A 13858-nucleotide genomic window follows, 5' to 3' on the forward strand; every position below is an offset into this window, starting at 1 on the left:
TGAAATCAATTTATTTGTTTGATTAAGCTCAAGAGCAAAGGGGAAATAAATCCGATAAAGGGAAGGAAAAAGTGGTTGAATAGCTAGCGGAATCGTTCGACAACACCCGAGGTAAGTTCTTGAGTAAGAGAGCTTAAATTACGATGTGATTAAATCATGCTATATGTGAGGCTATTGAGCCGAATGTGCAAGGATGATATGTGCCTTGTGTTTGAGTTTCGCAAATGAAAATGAAATATGAATGTGCCATGAATTATTGTTAGATGTGCATGATTAATTGAATGCTGTCCGGGCTAAGTCCCGAAGGCTTTGTGCTAAGTGAATATATCCGGACTAAGATCCGAAGGCCTTTGTGCGAGATACTAAATCCGGGTTAAGTCCCGAAGGCATTCGTGCGAGTTATTAAATCCGGGTTAAGTCCCGAAGGCATTCGTGCGAGTTGTTAAATCCGGGTTATGTCCCGAAGGCATTGTGTGAGTTACTAAAACCGGGCTATGTCCCGAAGGCATTTGAACGAGGAGCTATATTCGGTTAAATCCCGAAGGTACGTGATTTGATAATGAATGAGCTTGCTGTAAAATTCCAGCGAATACTCGAAAAACATCCCAATATGGGGATATGTTACGTATGTGTTGAATTTAATCGAGCCCTTACAAATAAATGTTCGCTCAGTTGACAAACGAGCTATCGGCCTTCGGCTAAGTTAGTCTATTGTGTATGTACATAAGTGTTGTTAATGTTGTGAAGCAAGTTTGATATCGGTAAATTGCGTATTATGAAATATTCCATTTAGCTAAATGTGTGTTATTCTTTGTTTATGCTGGAATTTCTTGCTCAAAACTTACTAAGCATAAATTGCTTACTTCGTTCCATTGCTCCTCTGTTTTATAGATTTTTTGGTTCTCCAGCTATCGGACTCGGGATCTTGACGTCGAAGTCGCCCACACTATCAAAGGCTCTTTTGGGTACTATTTTGGTTGAATTTTGATATGGCATGTATAGGACTACCCATTGTTGTCTTTCGAGTACTTTATGAAATGTATAAGTGTACAGCCATGCGAAAATGGCTTGTAGAAGTGGAGTATGGCATTAGACCATTCGTGTTTATGAATGTATAAATGGTTTCATGATGTAACTATAGTTGGAATGGAAGTGTTGAGCAAATGATCAGCCACTGGAATGGCTAAGTATGATCATATGTGGGCTTATGTTTGACAAGGCCCTAGTTGGTCCATGAAACCCCAAATTAGGTAAGGTTTACTTTGAAAACAGAAGCTGATAGCAGCAGTGGTGTGGATTGGAAAAATCACAAGAATTCGTAGGAGTGGAATTAAATAGTGATTAAATTATGTAATCGAACCTTGATGAATCTACTTTCATATGGAAGTAACGAAACAATCATAGGAACAGTACAGTAAGAGATATTCGGGTTCTTGTGGAACAGGGCCAGAACAGTTTCTGGATTCCCTGTTCCGCCTTTGGAAATTCACTATAAATTGACCAGAGATAATTAGGGGTCATACCATATATGTATGGATTCCTCTCTGAGTCTAGTTTCCATAGAAACAAACGGCATCAGTATTGAAGCTCTGTGCAGAGAGATATCCAAGTCGTAATGGGAAAAGGTCAGTGTAGTCGACCCCTGTAACATGGGAGAATTTGACTAATAAACTGTACTAATTGGTCCGACCAAAAATTCTAGAAAAAAATACATAGGTGGGGACATGAGTCTAGTTTCAGGGAAAAATCACAAAACTGAATTTCGATTTGTGAAACTCAAGATATGATTTTTGAAGCGACTAGTACTCAGACTGGGCAGTGTCTGGAAAATTGTTTTCAAAGTTTGTTAACATCTCGTGTCCGACTCCGGTGTCGGTCTCGGGTTCGGGGTGTTACGCCTCCTCTCCATTCCACATCCTTAATGTATATAGCATTCTTGTAAGTACGATTTCACAATTTACTAATAAATACTCACATCAAACTGTCCACACGAGTCATAGTCACTTACTTATAATTCGAGCTACAGACCTCCAAATTAAGATCCGTAAATTTCCCCTAAAACTAGACTCACATATATTTTCACCATGAAATTTTAATAATTTTTGGTTTAGCCAATTAGTACAGTTTATTCATTAAAATTTCCCCTATTTCACTTTCTGGCAGTTCTGACCTCTCTTCACTAAAAATTAATTATCTCATAGTACAGAACTCAGATAATGTTCTTGTTGATTTATCTTGAAAATAGACTCATTGGGGATTTTAAAAATATAAGTTTAAACCTCTAATTATTTTTATCCAAATTTTTGTGATTTTCCAAAGTCAGAATGGGGGATCACGTAATCATTCTAAACCAGTCTCACAAAAACATAAATATCTCAAAATATAGATCTCCTTTTCTTGATCTGTTTCTTTTATATGAAAATATACTCATTAAGCTTTAATTTGATATCTCATTCAGTCTCTGATTCAATTTCTACTATTTTTGGTTATTTTTCAAAGTCACGTCACTACTACTGTCCAAAACAGTTTTATTGCTAATTCACTCTTTCACACTTTCTTTGTATTAACCTCATTTTAACATACATATCACAAATCATTTTCACCACATTTCATACATCACAAGTATAGGCCAATGATCACAAGGTCACCATAAAATCATCCTCATGTATAACTTACTTGTTTATAACCTCACCACATCCTGGTCACTTAATGAAGACATCATTCACATAATCAAGTTCTTGCACTTATTCATCACAAAACTCACAAAGCAATACATAGAGAGTCTCCCGTTGAACACTTCGGATCAATCCTCGATACTTGGTGGTTTCAGCACATAGCTCCACCCATCATATAGTTCGGCTCTCTTGTACACATGGTGAACACTGAGTACCACCCATGTGACCTAGCCAGTTTATCTCGTAGCTCTCTTGTCTACATGGTGTCCTTCACCTGGAACCACGCATGCGACCTAGCTACATATATCCTGTAGCTCTCTTGTCTACATGGTGTACACATAGTATCACCCATGCGACCTAGCTACATCATAATGTCTTGTAGCTCTCTTGTACACATGATGTGCACTCAGCACCATACATGTGACCTAGCTACATACTATCTGTATCATCCAATCTTTCCGAAGGTTCAACAGGGATTTCTCTCTCTTTTCTAACAATTTTCACCAATCAAGTAATTATCCACAAATATATTTCCAATATTATTATAAAATATCATAATACAAGTAATATTGATGTATTACTTACGTATAAACTTACATCTCATTTAATATCAAGGCAATAACATTAAATTACACATTGCCTTATTAAAAATCATATGAACTTACAATTTCCCATAATATCCATAATCATAGAAATCACATTTATGTATGATAATTCAATGCACTTCATGTACCATAGACATATTTTTAAATCAATTCATAAACTTGGCACCATAATCATTTAATTTAACATAATTCAATTAATTTACTAAATTTAACTTTCAAATATAAATTACAGCATTATTGCTATATTATTATCATGCCAACTTACATACTTTCAACACCTCGGAAATCTTAGTAAATATATCAATTTTACATTGAAACATGCATAAATTAATGCTTATTATACATATGAACTTACCTCGATACTAAAACGACCATTTTACCAACTTTTCCAATTTTCGATTTTTCTCTCATTCTAGGTTCAAATCTCGTTTCCGGGGATCTAAAACATCATATTTTACTTATTTAATGAATGTACTATTCAAAACAGTCCTTAACTCAAACTTTGGAAAAATTACAATTTTACCCCTAAACTTTTGCATATTTACACTTTTGCCCCTAGGCTCGGGAATTAAACTTCATCCCTTATTCTTATGTTTTATGGCATGCTGATTATTTTTCCCTTCTATGGAAACATCGAATTCTCACTCTAACATATACTTATGACTATTAGGTATTTTTACCGATTAAGCCCTTTTACTCGTTTTCACTCAAAACCGAGTAGCACAAGTTGTCTAGCATAATTTAAAACCTCATATTCTATTATAAAATAGAAAAATAAACACATTTCACCTATGGGTATTTTTCCAAATATGAACCCTAGCTTAAATTATTGCTAGAATAAGCTTAATCAAATTACCGGGATTCTAAAAACGTAAAAAAATTGAAAAACGAGGTTAGAACGAACTTACTATTGAGCTTGGAAAGCTTGAAAACCCTAGCCATGGCTTCCCCCATGCTAATTTCGGCCTCCATGAAAAAGATGAGTCAATTTTGGCTTTATTTTCTCTTTTTATTTCTTTTAATTACCAAATGACCAAAATGCCCTTCCTTACTAAACTTTCAAAAATTCCATCCATGTCCAATTTTTGTCCATAACTTAGAAATTGGTCAAATTTCTATTTAAGACCTCCTAATTAATATTTCAAAGCAATTTCATACTAGAAACTTCTAGAATGCAAGTTTTGCAACTTATTCAATTGAGTCCCTAACTTTAAATTGAGCACTTTATGCATAGAATTTCTTCACGAAATTTTCACACAATCATGCAATCATATCATAGACCAAAAAATAATCATAAAATAATTATTTCTATCTCGAATTTTGTGGTCCCAAAGCCTCTGTTCCAACTAGACCCAATTTTGGGCTATTACACCATGTCTAATTCTACTTGGAAAAGGCTAATTTTGAGGGTTTGGAAGCATTCCAAAGTCTCTATAAACACACTAGAAGAGGATCAAAGGGGGACACAGAGAATAGAAGGAACAAAACACTCAAGAACAGCCATCGGGATCAGCTCGGAAGGAGATCTACATCAAGACTGAAGATTTCCATCTAATTTCCTAAAAGTTCTTTGGGTTTCTTTATGTTTTGTTGTTTTCCCAATTTTGAGATGTTTTCCATTATTATGAACTAAACTCTCTAAATACTTAAGGGAGATGAAACCTAAGACGAATCTTATTACTATTTGAATTATATGATAAATACTTGTTATTATTCTTAATTGTGAGTTCTAATTCTTACTTTAATATTCCAGGATATTAATTCAGGTTTTTGATGTGCTTATTCAGTTGAGCAAAAGTCCCTATTTAAAAGTAGATCATTCATAATTAAGCGGAGTTGCATGCAATACTAGAGATAGGACAACATAAATCTATCGGATTAGAGTCAAATCTAATAAGGGAATCCATAGATCGAGTTAATTTGACAATAGGGGTTTTAATTAGAAAGAGATTTCGATTAATCAACCTAGAGTCAGTTGTTTTTAGTCTCGAGAGAGATAATAACATAAACTAGGGATTTCTATGGATTAAGTCAAGTGAATAAATCGTCTAATTCAGAAGTAATAAGTGAAGTCTAGGTGGATTCTTCCTTGGGTATTGTCTTCCCCATCTATTTTCTAAAAAGTATTTTCCAATTTTTTATCTCTGTCGTAATCTTAGTTAATTAGATAATTAGTTTTAGTTAAAAACACTCTCTTAATTTTTAGGCTAGATAAAAAAAAGATAGTAATTACTAGTACTTTTAGTCATTTTTACTTTTATTGCAATTTACTTTTTGCTTTTAGTTTAATTTTTCTTGTCTAAATTTTTCTTTTTAGTTGCTTCTCGCAGGTGTCTCTAGTTTATGACTAGGAGGAACCCGTCAGGACCTTTTCTTTTTGATAGTGAGATCGAGAGCACAGCTTGCAGAAACTCAAGAGAAATAAGGTGAAGCCTACAATAAATAGAGGAAGGGCTGATAATCAGAATAACCCTTTACCTCCGGTGGTTGTTGCAAATCCAGTAGATCATAATCCTGCTTCTCGTACTATGTATGATTTTGCTAAACCTACTTTAGCAGGAACTGAATTGAGTATAGTTAGACCTGTTGTTTCTGCAAATAATTTTGAACTAAAACCTAACACTATTCAAATGATACAACAGTTTGTTCAGTTTGATGGTTTGCAGGACGAAGATCCAAACACTTATTTAGCAAATTTTCTGGAATTCTATGATACTTTCAAAATATATGGCGTTTCTAATGATGCCATTCGCCTTCGGTTGTTTGCCTTTTCATTAAGGAATAAGGCTAAACAGTGGTTGAACTCATTACCATGAGGGTCAATCACCACTTGGGAACAAATGACCAAAAAAGTTTTACTTAAATATTTTCCGCCGGCTAAAACAGCTAAATTGAGGGATGATATCTCTTCTTTTGTGTAGATGGATCTAGAAACTCTTTATGATGCATGGGAGAGATACAAGGACTTATTGAGAAGGTGTCCTCACCATGGGTTACCTCTACTTTTTACAACGGTGTGAACCCCTCTACAAGGCAACTTATCGACGCAGCTGCCAGTGGAACTTTAAACAACAAAACACCTGAAAAGGCTTAGGAATTCATTGAAGAGATGTCACTGAATAACTATTAGTGGCAAGTAATGAGAACAAAGCCAACAAAAGTAGCTGGTGTTTTCAGCCTCGACGCGGTCACTATGCTATCTAACCAGGTAGAACTTTTAATGATGGTTTGTATGGTTCTACTCAGGTACATCCAGTGATGAGGTGTGATTCATACGGAGGAGGAGTACACAACACAGATTATCCATCCTTCAACTCTAGCACCGAGGAGGAACAAGTCCACTACATGGGTAATAATTCTAGACCTCAAAATAACCCGTATAGTAACACTTATAATGCCGGTTGGAGGAACCATCCCAATTTCTCGTGGGGTGGTCAAGGAAATCAAAGACCACAACATCCTCTAGATTTTCAACAACCACCTTACCAACAAGAGAAGAAATCGAACCTTGAAGAGATGCTTACAAAATTCATATCGGTGTCAGAAACTCACTTTCAGAATACCGAAACAGCACTTAAGAATTAGCAAACATTGATTCAAGGGTTTGAAACTCAAATAGGATAACCTGCTAAGTTGATTTCTGAACGACCACAAGATAACTTGCCAAGCAACACTGAAACTAACCCAAGAGAACAGCTTTATGCGATTACTGTTTGAGATGAAGAAGGGTTAGTTGAACTTGAACCAGAACCAAGGCAAGGACTTGTGGTAAGTAAAGGTAAGGATGAGGTGAACCACAGTAAGCAGCAACCAGTAAGTAGAGAGTATACACCTCGTTTGCCATATCCCAACGCAACTAAGAAAGATTGCACCAACGAACAATTTGGTAAATTTTTTAAACTCTTAAAAAAGTTGCATATTAACTTATCGTTCATTGAAGCTCTTTCGCAGATGCCCAGCATAGTTAAATTTTTGAAAGAACTTCTGTCAAATAAACGGAAGTTAGATGAGTCATCGCATGTTGGAATTAAATACAGTCTGCTTGGCTATTTTGCAAAACAAGTTACCTAACAAACTGAAAGATCCGGGGAGTTTTACTATTCCTTCTTTAATTGGTAGTTTAAATATTATGCGTTGGCTGATCTAGGGGCGAGCATTAATGTCATGCCTTATAAAATGTTTAAACAACTTGGTCTTGGGAAACCCAAAAAAACTAGGATTAGAATTCAATTGGAAAATAAAACAATTAGATTTCCTAGGGGTATTACTGAAGACGTTCTTGTCAAAATTGATAAATTTATATTCTCAGTTGTCTTTGTTGTTCTAGACATGGATGAGGATAGTGGCGTACTTTTAATTTTAGGAAGGCCCTTTTTAGCAACTGCTAGAACTATCATAGATGTTGGCACAGGTGAATTGATACTTCGTGTAGGAGATAACATGATTAAACTTCAAGCTCGTGATTCTGCTAATATATCTAGTAATCAAGACGATTGTTTAAGTTCTGTTAACTCGAGTAATGTTAAGGTGCAAACTTCGTTACAGGAATCCCCTAGGAAGAACATGATAGAGCCTCATTCTAATCCATGCAACAAAAATAGAGTGACTTACGAAGAACGAAGGCTTCCGATTGATGAACTAGACGAATGGCGAACACATGTCAAGGAGAAACCAAAAGCACACGATGAATCAAAACGACACCACGATAAGTGTAAGGATGAAACAAAGTAATTTAAGGTCAGGGATAAAGTACTGTTAGATGAAAAGGACCCCCGAATTGCTACTTCAAAGCTTAATACAAACGAGTGATTTGTTTCACGGTACTGAATGTTTTCCCATACTGTACAGTCGAGGTAAATTATTCTCAATTTGGCACGTTTAATGTAAATATTACTCGACTTAGACTTTATGTGGATAATAGAATTAATAGCGAGAAAGTGGAGTCTCGACTCCGTAATCCGCCTTAACCATGCGAATGAGAGGTAAGTCGAGCTTAGTCTCTAAATAAGTGCTTCTCAGGAGGCAACCCGAGCACTAACACCACTAACTAGTTTATTTTAGCTATTTTTCACATTTTAAATGCAGGTACAGTGGCCCACACGGCCTGTGTAACACCCCTTACCCGTATCTGTCGCCGGAACAGGGTACGAGGTATTAACAAATTATAGTATATACTATTAAACAAAACCCAACAAAAATATGGCGTGCAATTTGATCATTATAACATATGCCATTAACAATACAAACCAACTTCAAAGGCTTCGTACAAAATGATTAGTTTGATACTATAAGTAATAATTTGAACCTAGACAATTATGACACGTAACAAAATAACTAAGTCTGTTATACATGCCATATTTCAAAATGTTGAGTTCAGATACCAAGAGTATTGATAGTGCGGGCGGATCTTCTACGATCTCTGACTCCTGTGCTAGCTGGACGACACTATAAGACAAAGGAGAGAAAAGAGAGTAAGCTTATAGCTTAGTAAGTAAGTATACAAATAACAAATAAGAAATCTAATATGTTTACAACATAACTCAATTATATCATATTTTTAATTTTATTGTTTACTCCAATTTGATCAAGTTGTCCTTCCTGCATCATGATCACTAAATAAATCATAACTCGAGTTACGAAACTCGATATTAAAATCCGTAAAATTTCCCTGAATCTAGACTCATAAAAATTCTTACTAATTTGTTTCTAGAATTTTTTGGTTCAGCCAAGTAGTACAGTTTATTAGTTAAAGTTTCCCCTATTACACAGCTCAACTGATCTGACCTCTGTTCATTACGAATTGAATTTCTCTCAGTACACAATTCAAATAACCACGAAACCTATTTCATTTAAAACTAGACTTAATAAGGAATTTATTCATATAAACGATATTTCTTAATTTGTTTTTTACAATTTTTAATGATTTTTCAAAGTTGAAACAGGGGATTACATAGTCATCCTGAGCAAGTCTCACACAATTGTAAATATCTCAAAATATAGAATTCCTTTGCTGTTTTGTTTCTTTTATATGAAAATAGACTCATTAAGCTTTAATTTCACATCTCATTCAACCTCTAATAAAATTCCCTCTATTTTTTGTGAATTTTCAAAATCACGTCACTGCTACTGTCCAAAACAGTTTTAATGCTAATTTCATTCTTTCACACATTCTTTATACTAACCTCATTTTAACTTACATATATATATACTACAAATCATTTTCATCACATTTCATACATCACAAGTGTAGGTCTATGACTACAATGTCACCACAAAACCATCCCGTTGAACAATTCGGAATAATCCTCGATACTTGATAGTTTCAGCACACAGCCCCACCATCATATCTCATTTAATTCGGCTCCCTTGTACACATGGTGAACACTTAGTACCACTCATGCGACCTAGCCGATTTATCTCGTTGCTCTCTTGTCTACATGGTGTCCTTCACTTGGAATAACTCATGCGACCTAGCTACATTTATCTCTCACGTAGCTCTCTTGTCTACATGGGATACATCCCGTATCACACATGTGACCTAGCTACTATATTGTATCTCGTAGCCTTCTTGTACACATGATGTGCACTCGGCACCATACATGTGACCTAGCTACGCTCCATCTATTTTATTCAATTTTTCCGAATGTTCAACCGGGATCTCTCTTTCTATTATTTATTTCCATTCTTTCAATAGTCAATTTATACTTCAACATCAGCTAATATATATATAATAGGCTGAAATATAAAAATGTAAATGAAATTAATGTGTTATTTACATACAAACTTACCTCGGTGCAAAATATGGGAATTTTGCAATTTAGTCCAAAACTTTCTCCTTTCCCCGTTCGAGGTCGATTCCACGCCTTTCTTGATCTATAACAACATATTTAGCTCATTTAACACTCAAACTATTTATTTTAATCCAAAAATCACATTATACAAAAATTACATTTTTTCCCCAAGGCTCGGAAATTTAATTTTAGCCCTTATTCATATGTTTAATGACCTACTGATCATTTTTCTCTTCTATGGCAACATCAAATTCTCACTCTAACACATAGTTATGAACAATAGGTATTTTTATCGATTATGCCGTTTTGCTCGTTTTCGTTAGAAATCGCTTAGAAAAGATCGTTCCCCTAACTTCAAACATTCATATTCTACCATCAAACAACAAAATACATGCCTATCATTCATGGGTAAATTTTTAAACATAAACCCTAATTCGAACTAATGGTAGAAATAAGTAAACCGAGCTACGAGGATTTCAAAAATGTGAAGAACATTAAAAACGGGGCTTGAATTCACTTACTATGAAGCTTGAAAGTTGAAGAAACCCTAGCTATGGAGGAGAGAAATTTTCGACAGCAACTAATGAAGATGATAACCAATTTTGTGTTATTTTTCCCATTTTATTTCATTTAATATACAGATGACCAAAATACCCTTACTACTAAACTTTCAAAAAAATTCCCTCCATGTCCAATTTTTGTCCATAACTTAAGAATGGGTTAAATTGCTATTTAAGACCTCCTAATTAATATCCCAAAGCAATTTCATACTAAAAACTTCTAAAACACGAGTTTTACAATTTATTCGATTTAGTCCCTATTCTCAACTTAAGCGCGAAATGCACAGAATTTCATCACGAAATTTTCATGAAATCATGAAATCATATCATAAACCCCAAAATAATTATAAAACAATTATTTCTATCTCGGATTTATGGTCACGAAACTACTATTCCAATTAGGCCCTAATTCGGGTTGTCACAGCCTGGACACACGGGCGTGTCCTTGGCCGTGTGGAAACAGGGCAAAAAATTCCAAGTATCGAGCCACACGGCCATAAATTCGATCCACACGGGCGTGTCTTAAGCCGTGTGAAAACTGAAGCTAAATTTTCAAATTTTAAACAAGTCAGAGAGTTACATGGGTAAGGCACACGGTCGTGTGTTCGTACACACGGGCGCAAGAGAAGCGAACAACGTAGGACACGGTAATGCGATACAGTCGTGTGAACCACACGGTCTGGATACACAAGCGTGTCCCAGGCCGTGTGACGAATGGGCATTTAATATTCACGATTAACACGGGTTAAACTCGAGCCATATGAGCGTGTGACAGGGCCGTGTGGCCCAACACGGGGCCTTAACATGATCGTGCCCCTATTTTAACCCATCAAACCCTAATTTATTTTCCTACTTTTTGCTCTTGTCTTCAACCTCTAACCATCGCCGCACCCTCCCCTCCACACTCCAACCACCGTCGTCTCCTTCTCTCTTTTAAATTCACCCCTCTCCCCACAACCTTTCACCTCTCCCCAGAGTCGAAACCCCCTCCCTTCTTCCCTCATTTTTCCCCTCCTTTCTCTCTTCTTACCTACATTGACGAACCACCACGCCCACAACTATCCCACCGCTATCAGCAACAACTGCGTCATTGCACTCCGACCTCTCTGCTTCAACCACCGTGTTCCCATCAGTTTTCTGAGCTTTGATCACCCCCGTCGGTTTTCCTTTCCCTCATTCTCTTTATTTTATTTATTACTTTTATTCTATTTTACTTTATTTTAATTCTTGCAAATCCTTTTTTATTACTTTTATTACTTTGTTATTTTTGTCTCATAGTTCTTATCCATATTATTATTCTATTTTTTTAGGATCAGTATTGAGTTCTATTTGATTTATTATTTTGTCATACTACTATTTGCTATGTGTTCTTTTCATTAGTAATTCTGATTACTCTGGTGGTCTTGTGGTTTGGTTATTTCTTTATTATTCATTTCTATCATATGTGCATCAATTTGTCCCTGTTAGTTCAGTAATAAATTTTTCTGCCATCTTAGTCGATTAGTATAGTAAGTTGATTTCAATTAATCAGCTGTTATTTCCTGCATGTTAGGTATTAGTGCATATAGGATTAGATTATACATCTCACCCATTTTAATTTTCTTCACACTAGAGTCGTCCAAGGGCATATCTTCGTCTTCTTTACATGTTCTTCATAAGAATCCTCAATGTGTGTTGATTGATGATATTATTATTCCTACTTTTACTAATGTTTAAATAATTTACTTTTGCAGGTACACATGACAAACATATGAGGCAAGAAGACTGTCATCCCTGCTTCGAAAAAGAGGAAGGGTCCTGGCGCAACCTCCTTGAGCACCTCGACCAAAGCTCGTCACCCTCTACTTCGATTCTCGTTAGGCCCACAGGATGACTTGTTTCAGCTTTTGCGCGTGCGACAGCTAGGAGCAGGGCACTGCATAGATTGGATTATTGGAACAGGTCAGACTAGCTGATGAGGTCCGTGCTTTCATTACCACTACCCCATGGGATCGGTTCTTTGCGATTATCGAGCCCACCTATTTAGAGCTTACCTTGGAGTTTTGCACTACTTTCCATCTACAGCATGTCATGAATACCCATGACGAGGTCGGTACTATCACTTTCTCACTTGGTGGCTTAGTGCAACATATGAGCATACTTGAGTTTGGCACAGCTTTGGGAATCTACACCAATGATTTTATAGGTGCTGATAACTTTCTTCAACTCCACTGTCACATCCATTACTCATCTTCATGTTATTGGACCGATCCCACAACTAGTCAGATCCGTTATGATGCGAGTCGCTCGAAGGCGACATCTCTTTCTCCAGCTCTACGATACATCCACGCCTTATTAGCTCACACATTGACTGGCAGGAGAGAGATCATAGGAGTTGTCAGCACTACTGACGCATACTATCTTTGGAGCATGGCAACTGGTCATGTATTTGATTTGGCATACTTTATAGCGCTTACTTTTTACCATCAGACGGACCACCATAAGTGGGGTCCTATCTGTCTTGGTCCTTACGTGACTCACATCGTTCAACACTTCAGACTCTTCGACACTCCAGAAATGTCATCGACACTCACACTAGTAGGCCAAATGGCTCCTCAGGGAATTTTTAGTATGATCCACGTGAGGATGATAGAGCGACGCCATGGATTTGACCCCCCTCAGTATAGACTCATTCACTCTGATGATTAGGATGAGCCAGAGGACATTACTGATGATGTCCCTCCCCTCTATGAAGACCCACCTCCACCACCATCACAGAGTCATCGCCCCACTACTGCCACTTTGAAAAATATATCTGAACGACTCACTCGCTTTGAGCAGCAATGTTTTGAGTGATTCAATAGCATCGATGCCACTCTTCGACAGATTTGCCACCACCTCCACATCTCTCCTTTATCACCATCGACCCACGAGGCATCCGATGATGAGGACCTTTGATTTCATTTATTTTATTATTATTATTATTAATTTTATTTTTCTTTTATTTATTTTTGAAGACTTATGTTTTATATTTTGAACTATGTTTACCTTTATAGTTATTATCGACTACTCCCTTAATTCTCTTCCACAGTTGTGTTTATTTTCTTATTAGTAACTCAGGATCATGCTTTTCATTGGCCTTATCTATAATTCTAGCTTTCACTATTCCAAGGATTTCATCCAAAAATTCAGAGCAGTTTTGCTTCTCTCCCTCTCTTCTGATATTATGCTTATATTGTTATTATCTA

At 36.2% G+C, this 13858-nt stretch overlaps 1 non-coding gene across 1 annotated transcript; it reads right to left on the reverse strand.

Moving 5' to 3' along the window:
- Nucleotides 1-6168: 6168 nt before the first annotated feature.
- Nucleotides 6169-6275, reverse strand: LOC121205524 (small nucleolar RNA R71). The gene has a single exon (XR_005900600.1). It is a non-coding gene; the product is annotated as a small nucleolar RNA R71 (small nucleolar RNA).
- Between the last annotated feature and the right edge of the window lie 7583 nt (nt 6276-13858).

This window comes from Gossypium hirsutum, chromosome A08 (genome assembly GCF_007990345.1).
Source record: "Gossypium hirsutum isolate 1008001.06 chromosome A08, Gossypium_hirsutum_v2.1, whole genome shotgun sequence".
In the NCBI taxonomy this organism is placed as follows: domain Eukaryota; kingdom Viridiplantae; phylum Streptophyta; class Magnoliopsida; order Malvales; family Malvaceae; genus Gossypium; species Gossypium hirsutum.